The following is a 19,247-nucleotide window of genomic DNA, read 5'->3' as shown; positions in this document are numbered from 1 at the left end:
TCGTCAATCTCTGGAAAAAAAAAAAAACTTCCTTGCTATACACATCTCTTTGTCACTTACTGAATTTGAAATATGTTTCAATTTCCTTCATTTAAACTTTTTAAATCTTTTCCACTAGAATGTAACCTGTATGAAAATAAGAACTTTTGTTTCATTTAATGATGAATGTGAGTGAGTGAATGAAGTCGCTCAGTCGTGTCCGACTCTTTGCGACCCCATGGACACCAGGCTCCTCCATCCATGGGATTTTCTAGGCAAGAGTACTGGAGTGGGTTGCCATTTCCTTCTCCAGGGAACTTCCCAACCCAGGGATCGAACCCAGGTCTCCCACAATGTAGACAGACGCTTTACCATCTGAGCCACCACAGAAGCCACAATGATGAATAACTCATGCCAAGTATGGCATCTGGTAACCAAATATGAAATTATTTAGTTTCCTAAACCTTGCTTTCTTACTGAAGTGGCCTTGAGACTCACAATTGAGTTACTTTATTAGCCCTCTAACTGTCCTGTGGTTCCATTTTCATATGTCTACAATCAATTATGTTAATTTGGAGCAAAATTAATCTTTAAACATGATAATTTTATTTTTGAACATTGAAATTAAATTCAGAAATGGAATATTATTATCAAAACTTTCACATCTTTAGTACATAACTTTGGGAACTGTTTATATAACAGTTATATAACAGTTATATACTAACTATAATTTGTATTACTCCAATCATCTTTCAGTACTGGAGGGGTTCTTGATGGATGGTGACATGTCCTATTTTAATCCCTCCTTCAAGTTCCTAGAGTGATTTCTATACAATTGTGTTCTACACAGACATCCCTTTTATAGGTCACGTTTCCTCTGCCCTTCTACTTGACCATATAGCCAGGTCACTGGCCACTTTCTAGAAGATGGTAAAAGTTAAAACATCATGTTAAGGAGCATACAATTCAGTCCACTGAGCTGATTTGTTTTTACCTTTTTTTTGATCAGAGTGGTGAGCTTCCAAACATTTTGTTGTCCATTTACCTCTGAACTGCTGTCCACAAACAAACAACTCTTTGTTGGTTAACTGAAGATGTTTATATGGCACTGTCCTAGTGATGATAGATTCTGTCAATATTTCATGCATTTACAAAGTTAGCCCTAGGGGAAAAGAGGCTCCCTACTCATAAATATGTTTTCCCTACAGTCCTCCAGGGGCTTCCCTTGTGGCTCGGCTGGTAAAGAATCTGCCTGCAATGTGGGAGACCTGGGTTTGATCCCTGGGTTGGGAAGACCCCTTGGAGAAGGGAAAGGCTACCCACTCCAGTATTCTGGCCTGGAGAATTCCATGGACTGTAAAGTTCATGGGGTCGCAGAGAGTCAGACACGACTGAGCGACTTTCACTTCACTCACAGTCCTCCAGGGGCATGATCCTTCATAAACTGCTTTCTTTTTATTAGGGAATCCTGATCATTACTTTCCACATTAGAATGTTTTTTGGACATTTTCCATAATATCAGAAGGGTTTTAGTTTTCAAAAAATTCTTATGACCTTGAGATATAAAGGTAGTTTTATTTAATATCTTAATGTCAAACTAGAATTTGCCCCTCAAATAGAAAATCTCTAGTCTAAATTGGAGATGTTGGAGTTGTCCTTGGACTTTTTTTTTTTTTTTTTTAGACAGGCATTAGTCTCTGTGTACATAGTGCTATCAAACAATTTTCCACAGAAATTTTGATTTTACACTCCATCAGTTCAGTTCAATTCAGTTGCTCAGTCAATTGCAACTATTTGTGACCGCATGAAACTCAGCACGCCAGGCCACCCAGTCCATCATCAATCCCTGAGTCTACACAAACCAATGTTCATTGAGTTGGTGATGCCAACCAACCATCTCATCATCTGTTGTCCCCTTTTCCAACTGCCTTCAATCTCTCCCAGCATCAGGGTCTTTTCCAATGACTCAGCTCTTCTCATCAGGTGATCAAAGTATTGGAGTTTCAGCTTCAACATCAGTCCTTCCAGTGAACACACAGGATTGATCTGTTTTAGGATGGACTGGTTGGATTTCATTGTAGTTCAAGGGACTTTCAAGAGTCTTCTCAAGCACCACAGTTTAAAAGCATCAGTTCTTCGGGGTTCACCTTCCTTTATACTCAACTCTCATATCCATACATGACCACTGGAAAAACCATAGCCTTAACTAGATGGACTTTTGTTGACAAAGTAATGTCTCTGCTTTTTAATATGCTATCTAGGTTGGTCAAAACTTTCCTTCCAAAGAGTAAGAGTATTTTAACTCTATGGCTGAAATCACCATCTGCAGTGATTTTGGAGCCCAGGAAAATAAAGTCAGCCACTGTTTCTACTGTTTCCCTGTCTATTTTCCATGAAGTGATGGGACCAGATGCCATGATCTTAGTTTTCTGAATGTTGAGCTTTAAGCCAACTTTTTCACTCTCCTCTTTCACTTTCATCAAGAGGCCCTTTATTTCTTCTGCACTTTTTCCTGTAAGGTGGTGTCATCTGCACTTCTGAGGTTATTGATATTTCTCCCCACAATCTTGATTTCAGCTTATGCTTACTCCAGCTCAGAATTTCTCTGATGTACTCTGCATATAAGTTAAATAAGCACTGTGACAATATACAGCCTTGACATGCTTCCAAATACATCTATTACTCCTATGTTCTGAAACAGGAAATTATTTGGAACCAGTCTGTTGTTCCATGTCCTGTTCTACCTGTTGATTCTTGACCTGCATACAGGTTTCTCAAGTGTCAGGTCAGGTGGTCTGGTGTTCCCATCTTTTAAAGACTTTTTCACAGTTTATTTTGATCCACACAATTAAAGGCTTTGGCATAGTCAATAAAGCAGAAATAGATGGTTTTCTGGAACTCTGTTGCTTTTTTGATGATCCAGCAAATGTTGGCAATTTGATCCCTGGTTCCTCTGCCTTTGCTAAAACCAGCTTGAACATCTGGATGTTCACAGTTCACATATTGCTGAAACCTGGCTTGGAGAGTTTTGAGCACTACTTTACTAGAGTGTGAGATGAGTGCAATTGTGCAGTAGTTTCAGCATTTTTTGGCATTGCCTTTCCTTGGGATTAGAATGAAAAATGACATTTTCCAGTCCTGTGGCCACTGCTGAGCGTTCCAAATTTGCTGGCATGTTGAGTGCAGCACTTTCACAGTATCATCTTTCAGGATTTGAAATAGCTCAAGTGGAATTCCATCACCTCCAATAGCTTTATTCATAGTGATGCTTCAGGCCCACTTGACTTCACATTCCAGGAAGTATGGCTCTAGGTGAGTGATCACACCATCGTGATTATCTTGGTAGTGAAGATTTTTTTCTACATTTTTTCTGTGTATTCTTGACACCTCTTCTTAATATCTTCTGCTTCTGATAGGTCCCTACCATTTCTGTCCTTTATTGAGCCCATCTTTACATGAAATGTTCCCTTTGTATCTCTAATTTTCTTGGAGACATCTCTAGTCTTTCCCATTCTATTGTTTTCCTCTATTTCTTTGCATTGATCATTGAGGAAGGCTTTCTTATATCTCCTTGCTATTATTTGGAACTCTGCATTCAAATGGGTGTATCTTGCATTTTCTCCTTTGCTTTTTGCTTCTCTTCTTCTCACAGCTATTTGTAATGCCTCCTCAGGCAGCCATTTTGCTTAGACCACACTCCATGGTCTAAGAAAAACGTACCTGTTCTCATTTAGCACGTCCAATTACCAGTTCTTGAAGGGAAGATTTATATGCCTTCTATTTTCCAGGAATATTTTTCCAGTCAGATCCAATGTCCATCCCCCAAATATATCCAAGTAAAGGAGATACAATCACTTAAACTATATCAATTTTGTTCCAACTTTTACATTAATTTAAATTTACTTGAACATTAAAATTGAATTCTGAAGTGGAAAACTACTATCAAAACTATCAATTACATCGTTGATGCATAGCTCTGAGAACTATTTATATGGAAACCTTAGTTTGTAACTTAGGAGTCATGAATGTAATTTGTAAGGAGATTAGAAGATGGAAGTTAAACATCTGTAAAATAAGATGAAATGGAAAAATGTATATATATATTATATATATACAAAGTTTGAACTTCCTGTAAAATATTTTCATTTGTTCCAGTTTGTTTGGATTGCTATCCATAAAATGAATTAGATTTTGATTTGACATGAATTTCCATAAATTCAAAATTGTGAATTTAATTATAAAGTTTTAAAAGTCAGTATAAATCAATATAATTCTCATAGATAACTACTTGGATTAAAATTAACTCTTTGGAATAATATTGTTCTAATTTAAACAGAAGTAGATTTAATCTATCCTATTTCATCTCATATGTTGTAAACTAGGCTTCATATCAATATGGGTTGTGCTGTCTTAAAAAGCCAAGAAAAATAACATCAACAGGATAAAAAAAAAAAAAAGAAAAGAAAAGAAAAAAATATAAGACTGTGTCATTGTAACATTGGCAAGAAATAAAGATGAATAGACATCTGATACCTCTGGATGTCTGGATAATGTTGAATGCAATATATTACTCTAATAAAGCTATATACAACAATCTTTCAAGTGTTTAATTCCCTGCTTGGCTGGCTGCTTTTTCTGGACTTATAGTCCCCTAATCTAATTCCATAAAGATCTGACAAAAGATCTAAATACTGTTTAAGAGCTTAGACAAGAGTATTTTTCTTTTTTTTTTTTCCCCACTTCTAAATGTGAGAAAATTTTGAATAATAAAACAAATGTCTCTTTCTCATTATTCTTTTTGTCTTTCAATTTCTTTACTTTTAATGACCTCTCTTTCACTTTGCATAGGAAAGAATAAAGTAGAAGATGTAGTGGAATTATTATTATTTTTTTATATTTTTTTAAAATATTTATTTATTTATTTATTTTTATTTTACTTTACAATTCTGTATTGGTTTTGCCATACATTGACATGAATCCACCATGGGTGTACATGTATTCCCAAATATGAACCCCCAACCCACCCCCCTACCCACAACATCTCTCTGGGTCATCGCCATGTACCAGCCCCAAGCATGCCGTGTCCTGCATCGGACATAGACTGGCGATTCGATTCTTACATGATATTATACATGTTTCAATGCCATTCTCCCAAATCATCTCACCCTCTCCCTCTCCCTCTGAGTTCAAAAGTCTGCTATACACATCTGTGTCTTTTTTGCTGTCCTGCATACAGGGTCATCATTGCCATCTTTCTAAATTCCATATATATGTGTTAGTATACTGTATTGGTGTTTTTCTTTCTGGCTTACTTCACTCTGTATGATCGGCTCCAGTTTCATCCATCTCATCAGAACTGATTCAAATGTATTCTTTTTAACGGCTGAGTAATACTCCATTGTGTATATGTACCACAGCTTTCTTATCCATTCATCTGCTGATGGACATCTAGGTTGTTTCCATGTCCTGGCTATTATAAACAGTGCTGCGATGAACATTGGGGTACATGTGTCTCTTTCAATTCTGGTTTCCTCAGTGTGTATGCCCAGCAGTGGCATTTCTGGGTCATAAGGCAGTTCTATTTGCAATTTTTTAAGGAATCTCCACACTGTTCTCCATAGTGGCTGTACTAGTTTGCATTCCCACCAACAGTGTAGGAGGGTTCCCTTCTCTCCACACCCTCTCCAGCATTTATTGCTTGCAGATTTTTGGATCGCAGACATTCTGACTGGTGTGAAGTGGGTGATAATTTTAAAAATTAAATTAAAGTGCCACACATCAAACAAAGGAACTAGACTTTTGTCTCTTTTATTCATGAACTTACCCTTTCTAAACAGAAAAATATCCTGATAATTTTCTGATCTTAGAATTGATAGATCAGTTTTGTACTTCAGTGTATATCTGAGAAAGGCATCCTATGACATCTTTCCTGCTCATTCAGAATGGTTATGTATCCTTCTTGGAATCAGGAGCAGATGGAGGCTCTCTTATCACATGAGTTGAGTGAGAGGCCTTAACAAGTCAACTCTATTGTTTTCCCTAGAGACACACTAAAACCCAAGGAGTCACAGCAAGATAATCATTCTGCTTTATTGCTTTAAATCAATTGGTGGCTTCTTCCTTTGTCAGGAGAAAGTGCTGATTATCTCTTTAAGTCTCGTGGGTATGCCATTGACTGTGCTGCCAGTTTATTCTGCCTGCTGTCTTAATTCTGAGGGCTGAACAAGGTGACTCATCTTCCTGTCAGCAAATATACGTGTGTGTGTGTGTGTGTGTGTATGAGGTAAACTTTGAGACTCATTGTTTTTGATTTAATAGGGTATAGATCCCCACGTGTAGAGACAATGGGTATCCCTTACAGAGTAGCAGAGTTGAGGGATGACTTACATCTATTTTGAGTAAAAACAGCTCCAAACCTGTAATTGTTAAAATAAATTTTGAGGGAACATTATCCTCCAATATAACTCTAAGAGTTGCTTCTCCTGGAAATTTGAAGTCAAAGGAAGAAATCTCAACATGTTTATACTTTTGTCTTTGATACAAAGATACTATTCACTGGATCACTTTTCTTAGCTTCAGGTTCCTCATCTCATAAAAAGTACTATGATATATCAGGTGTCACATAATTCACAAGCCCATTATTAAAATTATGACATAATTGAAAAACGTTGTGATCTTTAATGAGTTATTTGACATAAGTCTACCTTTCTTTTTTTTAAATTTAATTTTATTAGTATTTTTTTAACTTTACAATATTGTATTGGTTTTGCCATACATCAACATGAATTCGCCACAGTTTTACATGTGTTCCCAATCCTGAACCCCCTCCCACCTCCCTCCCCATACCATCCCTCTGGGTCATCCCAGTGCACCAGCCCCAAGCATCCTGTATCTATTCTCTATCATTTTCAGTGTTCTAACTTCAAAATGCTTTGAAGAATAAAAATGTAATTCAGTAAATATTACATACTTTCCCCTGTTTGAAAATTTACAACACTGTGTAGTACTGAGAGTTTGATAAAGCTCAATATTATTTTTTTCCACTTGGAATTCCACCAATTTACTTGACCATAGAAAACTGTTTACTTAACAACTTTTGTTGTTGTTGTTCAGTCACACAGCCATGTCTGACACTTTGCGACTCCATGGACTGCATGTACAGGACCCCATGGACAGGCTTCCCTGTCCTTCACCATCCCCCAGAGCCTGCTCAAACTTATGCCCGTCGAATCGGGGATGCCATCCAACCATCTCATCCTCTGTCATCCCCTTCTTCTGCCTTCAGTCTTTCCCAGCATCATGGTCTTTTCTAATGAGTTGGCTCTTCCCATCTGGTGGCCAAAATATTGGAGCTTCAGTATGATTCTTTCTAATGAATATTCAGCATTGGTTTCCTTTAGGATTGATTGGTTTGATCTCCTTGCAGTCCAAGGCACTCTCAAGAGTCTTCTCCAAAGCCACAATTTAAAAGTATCAGTTCTTCGGTGTTCAGCTTTCTTTATGGCCCAACCCTCATATCCATACATGACTACTAGAAAAGCCATAGCTTTGAGTATATGGACCATTATCAGCAAAGTAATATATCTGCTTCTTAACACACTTTTTCGGTCTGTTATAGATTTCTTCCAAGGAGCAAGTGTCTTTCAATTTCATGGCTGCAGAAACCACTCACAGTGATTTTGGAACCCAAGAAAATAAAGTCTGTCACTGTTTCCACTGTTTCCCTATCTCTTGGACATGAAGTGATGGGACCAGATGCCATGATCTTAGTTTTTTGAATTTTAATTTTAAAGCAGCTTTATGCAACATATATTATCTATCTTAGGGAACAATGGCATATAAGCAAAAGCCTTCAGTGAGCTTTCTTTTGACACCTCAAGGAATAACAAATAATACTAGCTTCTAGATCCTGCTGTTTCGTAACTACTAGAAGTTTGTTGTTGTTGTTGTTGTTGTTGTTTGTTTGTTTGTTTTTGAGAATTGTATCCACTTTTACAGCTTTCTTTCATCTTTTGTGGAGGAAGCACTCTATTTCATCTCTGTGTTTATTTATTTATTTGTTTTTCTCAATCAGCTGGACAGTGGAGCTATGAGTACTACAAGAGCAGGGATGGAAAGGCCTGAGAAAAGCTGCTGCTGCTGCTGCTGCTGAGTCTCTTCAGTCATGTCTGACTCTGTATGACCCCACCAGGCTCCCCCGTCCCTGGGATTCTCCAAGCAAGAACACTGGAGTGGGTTGCAATTTCTTTCTTCAATGCATGAAAGTAAGAAGTGAAATTGAAGTGGCTCAGTCGTGTCTGACTCTTAGTGATTCCATGGGCTGCAGCCTACCAGGCTCCTCTGTCCATGGGATTTTCCAGGCAAAAGTACTGGAGCGGGGTGCCATTGCATTCTCCTGGTGAGAAAAGCTAAGAGGTGGTGAAAAAACTTCAGCAAAGCAGCAGAGTTCTAGTCTCTGTTATATAACATAACATGGTTTCTTTTTTTTTTTTTTTTAGAATATCAACAGTTCACTTAAAAGAAACAAGCAAATGTGACATAACCATTCATAACTCTGTTGTAATTTCAAGTACTTCACAATGAAGGGAACAGAAGAATATAACTACAATGGCACTTTTATTTCAGTTCTCCATGCTTCTTTATTTGGCACCAGGAGATATGAACTGATGCCAAGCTGTTAAATTGTAGGCATTGCCAGGTCTGCTGGATAGATGTTTTACATACTTAGACCAAAGCTATTACAAGTCTTGACTACTTTCCCCATCTCTCCTTTTCTGTGCTTAGCTCCCTAAGGGCTGTTCAATCAAGACTCTATAAAAATTGTTGAACTGTTCAGCTTTTTATTGAGAGCCTTGATGTTACAGCCCCACAGGAGCCCACTGAAGAGAAGATTAGCCTCATTACAATAATGAGGCAAAGAGAATGCCCAGTACAAGGAGAGGTATAAAACCAAAGACTGCAGCGCACTGTAATTGACCAACTTAGTCACCTTTAAAAAGGAGAAAGGTGAGCAAGACACCGACATCAGAAGAAAACTAATGCTATAGGACAAAGAGCTTCCATTCATAACTTGTGCTTACTCATTTTATTTACACACAAAAAATGGAGCCTATTAAATAGAATGATCTTCTCCCACTAAAAAGTTAAGTGCATATGGATATAGAGCCATTTGCTTATGCTTCATTTCATACATAAAGCCTCTCTATTAAGACAGGCTGTCTCTCTCTCTCTTTTTTTTTACTTTCCTAAACTGAAATTCTGGCCCAATTAGACATTAATTTCCCATTCCTCCTCCAGACACCCCCACCCCCTAGCCCCTGGTATCTATCAATGTACTTTGTGACTCTATGAGTTTGACTAGTCTAGCTGTTCTGTATAAGTAGAATCAAACAGTGTCTGTGTATATTTAATGTATTGAACTGCATTTTTAAGGTTAAATTTTATACATGTCCTACAGAGTTTCAACAAGATGATGGATTCTGAAAATGGATGATAGGGAACTTGCACAGCAATGCAAATGTACTCAGTGTTAATGAACTGTACAGTTAAGTATGGTTAACATAGTATGTTTTATATTATGTGACATTTACCACATTAAAAACAAACAAACAAACAGGCCACTTTTGAAACTTCTTTTTTATTATTGTAGAAAAATCCAATTGCAACTTATTAGCCACATCTCAAGAATTTATATTTTGATATCTTGTCAAATATTCAAATTTATTTTAAGAAATTTTGTTTAAAAAATTGTTAAATATAACCCATAGGAGCTGGAATAACTACATATGGGAGGAAAAGAGCCACAGTATAATTTGGAGAAACAACTTATGAGACCCAAAGATGTCTAATCTCATTTGAGCATCTCATTCATTCAGTCACTTCACTTGATCAGGCACTCTATTTGTGCTTTGGGATACAGGCATACATAAAACCTAAATTCTGACATTAAGGCATCTGATCAAATCATCTTAAGTGACTAGTAAAAGGTAAACAGCTGCAAGAACATTATTAATAATATTTGTTTCAACAGAGACCAAAATATGAAAGTGATTATATTGATTTTAATAAATCAAAATTAAAAATTGAGCAATTATTTTGGTAATAAGCTCTAAATTATTTGGAAAATTGTATATTCTTGGTTAGTGATAGGTTTTGTTAAGTATGAAGAAATAAAGGTATTTCACATAATGAATGTGTCCATGTTTTATAAATTTTATACAAAACTTAGTAGATAAGCTAGTCAGTTCAGTTCAGTTGCTCAGTCGTGTCCGACTTTTTGCAACCCCATAAATCACAGCATGCCAGGCCTCCCTGTCCATCACCAACTCTCGGAGTTCACTCAGAATCACGTCCATCCAGTCGGTGATTCATTCCAGCCATCTCATCCTCTGTCATCTGCTTCTCCTGCCCCCATTCCCTCCCAGCATCAGAGTCTTTTCCAATGAGTCAGCTCTTCTCATGAGGTGTCCAAAGTACTGGAGTTTCTGCTTTAGCATCATTCCTTCCAAAGAACTCCCAGGATTTATCTCCTTTAGAATGAACTGGTTGGATCTCCTTGCAATCCAAGGGACTCTCAAGAGTCTTCTCCAACACCACAGTTCAAAAGCATCAATTCTTCAGCCCTCAGCTTTCTTCACAGTCCAACTCTCACATCCATACATGACCACTGGAAAAACCATAGCCTTGACTAGACAGACCTTTCTTGGCGAAGTAATGTCTCTGCTTTTGAGTATGCTAACTAGATTGGTCATAAATTTTTAATTTCCTTCCAAGGAGTAAGCATCTTTTAATTTCATGGTGGCAGTCACCATCTGCAGTGATTTTGGAGCCTAAAAAAAAAAAAAAATAATGTCTGACACTGTTTCCACTGTTTCCCCATCTGTTTCCCATGAAGTGATGGGACCAGATGCCATGATCTTCGTTTTCTCAATGTTGAGTTTTAAGCCAGCTTTTTCACTCTCTTCTTTCACTTTCATCAAGAAGCTTTTTATATCCTCTTCACTTTCTGCCATAAGGGTGGTGTCATCTGCATATCTGAGGTTATTGATATTTCTCCTAGCAATCTTGATTCCAGTTTGTGCTTCTTCCAGCCCAGCGTTTCTCATGATATACTCTGTATATAAGTTAAATAAGCATTGTGACAATATGCAGCCTTGACGTACTCCTTTTCCTATTTGGAACCAGTCTGTTGTTCCACGTCCAGTTCTAACTGTTGCTTCCTGACCTGCATACAGATTTCTCAAGAGGCAGGTCAGGTGGTCTGGTATTCCCATCTCTTTCAGAATTTTCCACAGTTTTTTGTGACCCACACAGTCAAAGACTTTGGCATAGTCAATAAAGCAGAAATAGATGTTTTTCTGGAACTCTCTTGCTTTTCCTATGATCCAGTGGATATTGGCAATTTGATCTCTGGTTCCTCTGCATTTTCTAGAACTAGCTTGAACATCTGAAAGTTCATGGTTCACCTATTGCTGAAGTCTGGCTTGGAGAATTTTGAACCCTACTTTACTAGCATGTGAGATGAGTGCAATTGTGCAGTAGTTTGAGCATTCTTTGGCATTGCCTTTTTCTGGGATTGGAATGAAAAATGATATTTTCCAGTCCTGTGGCCACTGCTGAGTTTTCCAAATGTGCTGGCATATTGGGTGCAGCACTTTCACAGCATCATCTTTCACAATTTGAAATAGCTCCACTGGAATTCCATCACCTCCACTAGCTTTGTTCATAGTGATGCTTTATAAGGCCCATTTGACTTCACATTCCAGGATGTCTAGCTCTAGGTAAATGATCACATCACTTGATTATCTTGGTCGTGGAGATCTTTTTTTACAGTTCTTCTGTGTATTCTTGCCACCTCTTCTTAATCTCTTCTGCTTCTGTTAGCTCCATAACATTTCTGTTCTTTATCGAGCCCAACTTTGAATGAATTATTCCTTTTGTTTGTCTAATTTTCTTGAAGAAATATCTATCCTTTCCCATTCTGTTGTTTTCTTCTATTTCCACATTCCTGACGGAATGTGGTCCACTGGAGAAGGAAATGCCAAAGCACTTCAGTATTCTTGCCTTGAGAACCCCATGAATAGTATGAAAAGGCAAAATGATAGGACACTGAAAGGGGAATTCCCTGGATCGGTAGGTGCCCAATATGCTACAGGAGATCAGTGGAGAAACAACTCCAGAAAGAATGAAGTGATGGAGCCAAAGCAAAAACTGGACACAGTTGTGGATGTGACTGGTGATAGAAGCAAGGTCTGATGCTATAAAGAGCAATATTGCATAGGAACCTGGAATATTAGGTCCATTAAATGGGCTGGAATGGGTGAATTTAACTCAGATGACCATTATATCTACTACTGTGGGCAGGGATCCCTTAGAAGAAATGGTGTAGCCATCATGGTCAACGAAAGAGTCCAAAATGCAGTACTTGGAGACAATCTCAAAAGTGACAGAATGATCTCTCTTCGTTTCCAAGGCAAACCATTCAATATCACAGTTATCCAAGTCTATGTCCCAACCAGTAATGCTGAAGAAGCTGAAGTTGAAAGGTTCTATGAAGACCTGCAAGACCTTTTAGAACTAACACCCAAAAAAGATGCCCTTTTCATTACAGGGGATTGGAATGCAAAAGTAGGAAGTCAAGAAATACCTGGGGCAACAGGCAAATTTGGCCTTGGAATACGAAATGAAGTAGGGCAAAATCTAATAGAGTTTTGCCAAAAGAATGCACTGGTCATAGCAAACACCCTCTTCCAACAACACAAGGGAAGACTACACATGGATATCACCAGACGGTCAACATCAAAATCTGATTGATTATATTCTTGGCAGCCAAAGATGGAGAAGCTCTATACAATCAACAAAAACAAGACCAGGTGCTAACTGTGGCTCAGATCATGAACTCCTTATTACCAAATTCAGACTTAAATTGAAGTAAGTAGGGAAAATCACTAGACCATTCAGGTATGACCTAAATCAAATCCCTTATGATTATACAGTGGAAGTGAGAAATAGATTTAAGAGCCTAGATCTGATAGATAGAGTGCCTGATGAACTATGGACAGCGGTTCGTGACATTGTACAGGAGACAGGGATCAAGACCATCCCATGGAAAAGAAATGAAAAAAAGCAAAACGGCTGTCTGGGGAGACCTTACAAAAAGCTGTGAAAAGAAAAGAAGCAAAAAAACAAAGGAGAAAAGGAAAGATATAAGCATCTGAATGCAGAGTTCCAAAGAATGGCAAGGAGAGATAAGAAAGCCTTCCTTAGGGATCAATGTAAAAAATAGAGGAAAACAAAAGGTAAGCTAGCTTACCTAAAAATGCAGAGTCAACAATATTTAAATCTATATTTAAATCAATGTTCCAGATTTATCACTACTAATTCTCTTGTGTAAAAAATAAGGTGCTTTCCACTCACCAAGTGTAGAAGACACAGCCTTGATTCATCAATCTTATTTTCTCAATTAGTTGCACATTTCATCCTAGAATAGAAAGCAATAAATTGGCCATTATTACCAACATCTCTACTCTTATGTTTCTCAATTCCGGTGGTGTCCATGTTTCTCTCCTTGGCTAACAGAGAGAATGGCAATGCTCATATATCACTCAGACCAATTATATTTCATCCTTGGGTGCAATGTAGGCATGTAGTCTTCTAATTTTAATAATAATAAAAAAACCTGAAAATCAAGAGCAACCTTAATGGTTTAATTTTAAGCGTCTCTGCTTTTTTAATTGGAATCCTCAATTAAGTAATTTGAGACACTGTAGAGAATATATAATGGTATAGATGAAAATTGATTTGTACATCATAAACAATTAAAAGTTTACCAATTAATTATTAAAAACAATAACTAACAAACATTAATAAATAGTTTATAACTAATAAAATATGGACATATGATACTTTTAAAAATATAGTATATCTTTAGTTTTTATTTTGAGGTTATTTCAAGTTTACAGTGAAACAGCAAGCATAATATGAGAACTTTTTTTCTAAGACATTTGAGAACAAAGTTCTGACCATTTGTTGGACAAAGATATCCACCATTTTGAAATTCAAGTGAAGAGTATTCCTACCAAAGAAATAAACAAACAAACAAACAAATCAGTAACTTAACAAATGATATAATCTTCTAAATTACACTGTTAACTCAAAAGTTGCAAGTGATCAGTTGAGGCAGAAAGTGATTTTATATGGGGTTTGTGAAGACTGCAAAAAGTACAAATCCAGGAAGATGCTTGAATTGTGTTCTGCTAAACTATAAAATGGAAACTGGAAGGGTTTATGAAGACAAAAAGCCACGAAATTAACCTGATTATTAGTTGTTTGTCAGGAATTAGGAGAATTAAGATAGAAGCTGTCAAGAAATGTGTGTTTGTTAAGCAAGGATTGGTCAGTTTTCAAACTAATTACATAATTGTGAAAGGGGGAGCTTTGAAACAAGCTGCAGCTGGCAGCTGCTAGCAGATATTGTTTTGAAAATAGCTCGTGATGTCCTTGAGTTTGATGTAATTTAGAGACATTTCAAGTTCTCAGTGATACAGGAACATACCTAAAACCACATCCACAATTGACACCAGGTTCCATTTTGGATGCCTCAAGCATAGTTACTCAATTTTTATTTTAAAGTCAACTTAAATATATCAGAATTTCCCCCTTCTTATCAAAATCTTCCCTTTGTAAGGCACTGATGATCAATTTTGGTCTAATCATATTCCTTTTTGTTCCCAGAGTAATAATTTGCTTTAGATTCATAGCCTCTCTTGGAGCTGGGATTGATTTACCCTAGGAGATCTTGTTGAAGGGGAAAATAATAAAAGGAGTAGATTACAGAACTAGGTCACATTTGAGCAACACAGAAGTTTGAAGGATATGGTCTCTTCCAGGTCATATCTCAATCAGTGTTTCAGGATGAGCTGATTGTTCCCCAGGAGGAAAGATGTAGTGAAACTTCTAGCCATTGTGCAATCATAACTTTTGGTCTTAAGTAAGCTAGTTACACACAGCATAACAAGTTTGAATACCATTAAGACAAAACCAGTAATGAAAATCAAAAGAAGAATGGTCTGTAGTCTGAATACCTGAGAGATGCCAGCTAAAAATGTCAGAAAACCTATTATTAAGCCCTCTGAGTGCAAAGTTAGAATATCCTTTAAGAGTTTTGGCAGGTATAGTTTACTGGTTTCAGGTTTCATCTAGAGGAGGTATTCATCCAAGTGCAACAAGAAGTATTAACACTAGCACAGATGCTTCACTGGGCAACAAGGAGATAAGCTAATGCAATATGGTTATTAAATACTATGTGAACAAGAGAAGGACCTTTGCTGATCTCCAATAGCTCTTGCAGAGCTCTAATAATCCTATCGACAGTATGAGTAAGATATATTTTAACCTCTAGATCCGTGGAATATGTTCCAAAGCAGGGACCCCAAATTCTGAGGAGGCAACTGAATTGATCCCCTAAATATCCTGCAGGGAGGTCACATCCTTGAGAATGAACACAGCTGTTATCTTCATAGAAATCAACTTCATGGTAGTCAATTATTGCAAGGGCCTTTTTTTTTTTTTTTTTCAGATTTTAACTATCAGGGTTAGAATTTAAGCTAGTAAGCAGTTTTAAAATAGTGACTGGAGTGGTCAAATGTCCCAGCACATAAGTTCCTCTTATTCTACAATCATTAAACACTCATGTGCTCAAGATTAGTTGTTGTACCCATAAGCAAATATAACCACTTTAGGGGCACACAGTACTACAGGTATTGAGGATTTTTTTTTCTTCTTCTTCTTTTTTTTTTTTAGTAAGTGAGTGACCACTTTTCTAATAATGGGCCAGTACAGGGGAGTTTCCAGTCAGTTAAATTGAGCATACAGGTAGAAAAAGGAGCATGTCCTACATTAACCCATGTTTGGATTCTAATTCCCATATATAAGGCAGAATTATATATTTTGTTTGTAATATTTATATTGGCCCTATTATAGCACATGGTCAGTAAGTATGATATAGAGATTAGGGAAGAGATGTAATTGGTATTTACCTTGCAAATGGTGATATTTTCTTTTGAAAAAAATGTTTTGACTCTTATCATACTCATAAACATTAGACTGGCTAGATCTAGGTCTCCCAGTGTCCCTTGGAATCTTTACCTGTGTAGTCAGGAAGAAACAAGGGACAGGCAAGGGCTGGGTAAAAATTTGAATACAGCAAACCATCTCTGAGAATTATTTTTTATGAGCCATGGTAAAGTTAGAGGCACTGGTGAAATTGGTCACAATGATGGGGTCTTTAGTTTTTGCAAAAGACCCAATAAGGAAATGGTAACGTGCCCAACACTCAGATAAATTTCCTGAAGTTGCAAGAAACCAGAAATTTAGAAAATAGTATTGTCTTTCCAGGTACATGAATGAATGGAAAAGACAGGAAACAATAGAACAACAGGGAGGGATTTTAAAAGGTCTTAAATTATATTGAGGACACTTGGCTATGACCATAAAATAATTAAGCAGATATTTTCTGTGAGTTTTTCAGGTGACAAAAGTATGACATTAAAAAAATAATATTTGTTAGTGAGAATGTGTAGGATCACTATGATTGATAATAGATTATGCATACATGTTCAGTTGCTAAGTTGTGTCCCACTCTTTGTGACCCTATGGACTGTAGTCCACCAGGCTCCCCTGTCCATGGGATTTTCTAGGCAAGAATATGGGAGTGATTTGCATTTCTTCCTCCAGGGAATCTTACCCACCAAGAGATTGAATCCATGTCTCTTGCATTGACATACAGATTCTTTACCACTGTGCCACATGGGAAGACCAATAATAAATTATATATGAAGAAAATAAAGTAAACACTTAGGTATTTGCTACAATTATAACTCCTTCAAAAGTTTCACCAAAACCACAACTGCAGCAGTCCCACAGTAAGTAATAGGAGCAAATGTTGCCTCACAAAAATTAGATAGAACTCTCCAATATCATGGATATCGGGCATGAAGTACATTGGCCTGATCTGGATCCTTGGAAGAGCTGTCTGTTTCAGATGTTGCCTCCTTCTGGTCCAGAAAAGACTTAGTTGTTTGCTTGTTTCTGGTTAGTTTCAGTTGGAAGTTACCAATGGGTTGAGAGATCCAGTCAGGATTCTGCTAAGCCCTTCAGTTGTGTCTGACTCTGCAACCTTTGGAGAAGGAAATGACAACCCACTCCAGTACTCTTGCCTGGAAAATTCAATGGGAGGAGCCTGGTAGGCTACAGTTCATGGGTCACAAAGAGTCGGACACGACTGAGTGACTTCACTTCTGCAACCCTAAGGACTTTAGCCCATCAGGCTCCTGTGTTCACAGGATTTTCCAGGCAAGTATACTGGAGAGGGTTGCCTCCAGGGGATCTTCCCAACCCAGGGATTAAACCCTGGTCTCCTGCATCTCCTGCACTACAGGTGGATTCTTTGCTATTGAGCCACCAGGGAAGCCCCCAGTCAGGATTGGGAACCCTTTTTAAATGAGAAACATGGATCCATGATTCAATGGCAGTGAGTTCTGCTACACATGGGTGAGTTAGCAATTCCGTATATGGTCCCTTTTACTGCAGTCATGAAATTAAAAGACCCTTGCACCATGGAAGAAAAACTACTACAAATCTAGACAGCATATTAAAAAGCAGAGACATCATTTTGCTGACAAAGGTCTGTACAGTCGAAGTTATGGTTTTTCCAGTAGTCATGTACCAACATGAGAGCTGGACCACAAAGAAGTCTGAATGTGAAAGAACTGATGCTTTTGAACTGTGGTGCTGGAGAAGACTTTTGAGAGTCCCTTAGACTGCAAGGAGATCAAACCAGTCAATCCTAAAGGAAGTCAACCCTGAATATTCCTTTGAAGTATTGATACTAAAGCTGAAACTCCAATATTTTGGCCACCTGATGCAAATAGACAACTCACTAAAAAAGACTCTCATGCTGGTAAACTTCGAAGACAAAAGGAGAAGTGGCAGCAATGAAGATGGTCAGATGGCCATCTGACCACTGACTCAATGGACATAAGTGTGAACAAACTCTGGAGAAAGTGGAGGACAGAGGAACTGCAGGTGTACTACAGTCCATAGGGTTGCAAAGAGTCAGACAGGACTTAGCAACTGAACAACAGTAACAACCGAGGTTGTGAAGGCTTTTTTTTTTTTTTTCATTTCTCTATCTCATAAACATAGTCGATTAGCTGTAAATAATGTTCTTTGCAGTTTCCGTCTCCCAGGAGGTTGCTTTAAAATATTTCTATACTAGTGGGTACTTCTCTGTCAACTCCATGCTAAAGAGTCCATCTGCCAAGGCAGGAGATATGGATTCAATCCGTGCATCATGAAGATCCCCTGGAGAAGAAAATGGCAACCCACTCCAGTATTCATGTCTGGAAAATTCCATGGACAGAGGAGCCTGACAGACTACAATCCACTGAGTTGCAAAATATTTGGACATGACTTCATGACTAAACAACAATACTAGTGAGATATTTATCTTTAACAATTTGGGAAGTTCCTGTCAGTACATTAAAAATTTCTCTTTAATCAAACTGAGCTCATGCAGCTTACTATATGTGTTCACTGATGTACCAGTAGTTATTTAAAAAGGAGTATGTAGGTGTTTTCCAAAAGAAGTAGACCTTAGATAAATAACACTAAGGTCAGGACTTTTGGCTAGGGGTAATTGAAAGATTCAACCGATTAAGTCAAGTGAGTCTTAACTGTACAATTGGTATGTTACACTAATCCAGCATTGAAAATGAAAATGAAGATGCTCAACATCACTCATTATCAGAGAAATGCAAATCAAGGTCACAATGAGGTACCATTTCACACCAGTCAGAATGGCTGCAATCCAAAAGTCTACAAGCAATAAATGCTGGAGAGGGTGTGGAGAAAAGGGAACCTTCTTACACTGTTGGTGGGAATGCAAACTAGTACAGCCACTATGGAGAACAGTGTGGCGATTCCTTAAAAAACTGGATATAGAACTGCCTTATGACCCAGCAATGCCACTGCTGGGCATACACACTGAGGAAACCAGAATTGAAAGAGACATGTGTACCCCAATGTTCACGGCAGCACTGTTTATAATAGCCAGGACATGGAAGCAACCTAGATGTCCATCAGTAGATGAATGGATAAGAAAACTGTGGTACATATACACAATGGAGTATTACTCAGCCATCAAAAAGAATACATTTGAATCAGTTCTGATGAGGTGGATGAAACTGGAGCCAATTATACAGAGTGAA

The sequence above is a fragment of the Oryx dammah genome, unplaced genomic scaffold (genome assembly GCF_014754425.2).
Source record: "Oryx dammah isolate SB20612 unplaced genomic scaffold, SCBI_Odam_1.1 HiC_scaffold_19, whole genome shotgun sequence".
Classification (NCBI taxonomy): domain Eukaryota; kingdom Metazoa; phylum Chordata; class Mammalia; order Artiodactyla; family Bovidae; genus Oryx; species Oryx dammah.
This window is presented reverse-complemented; position numbering follows the sequence as displayed.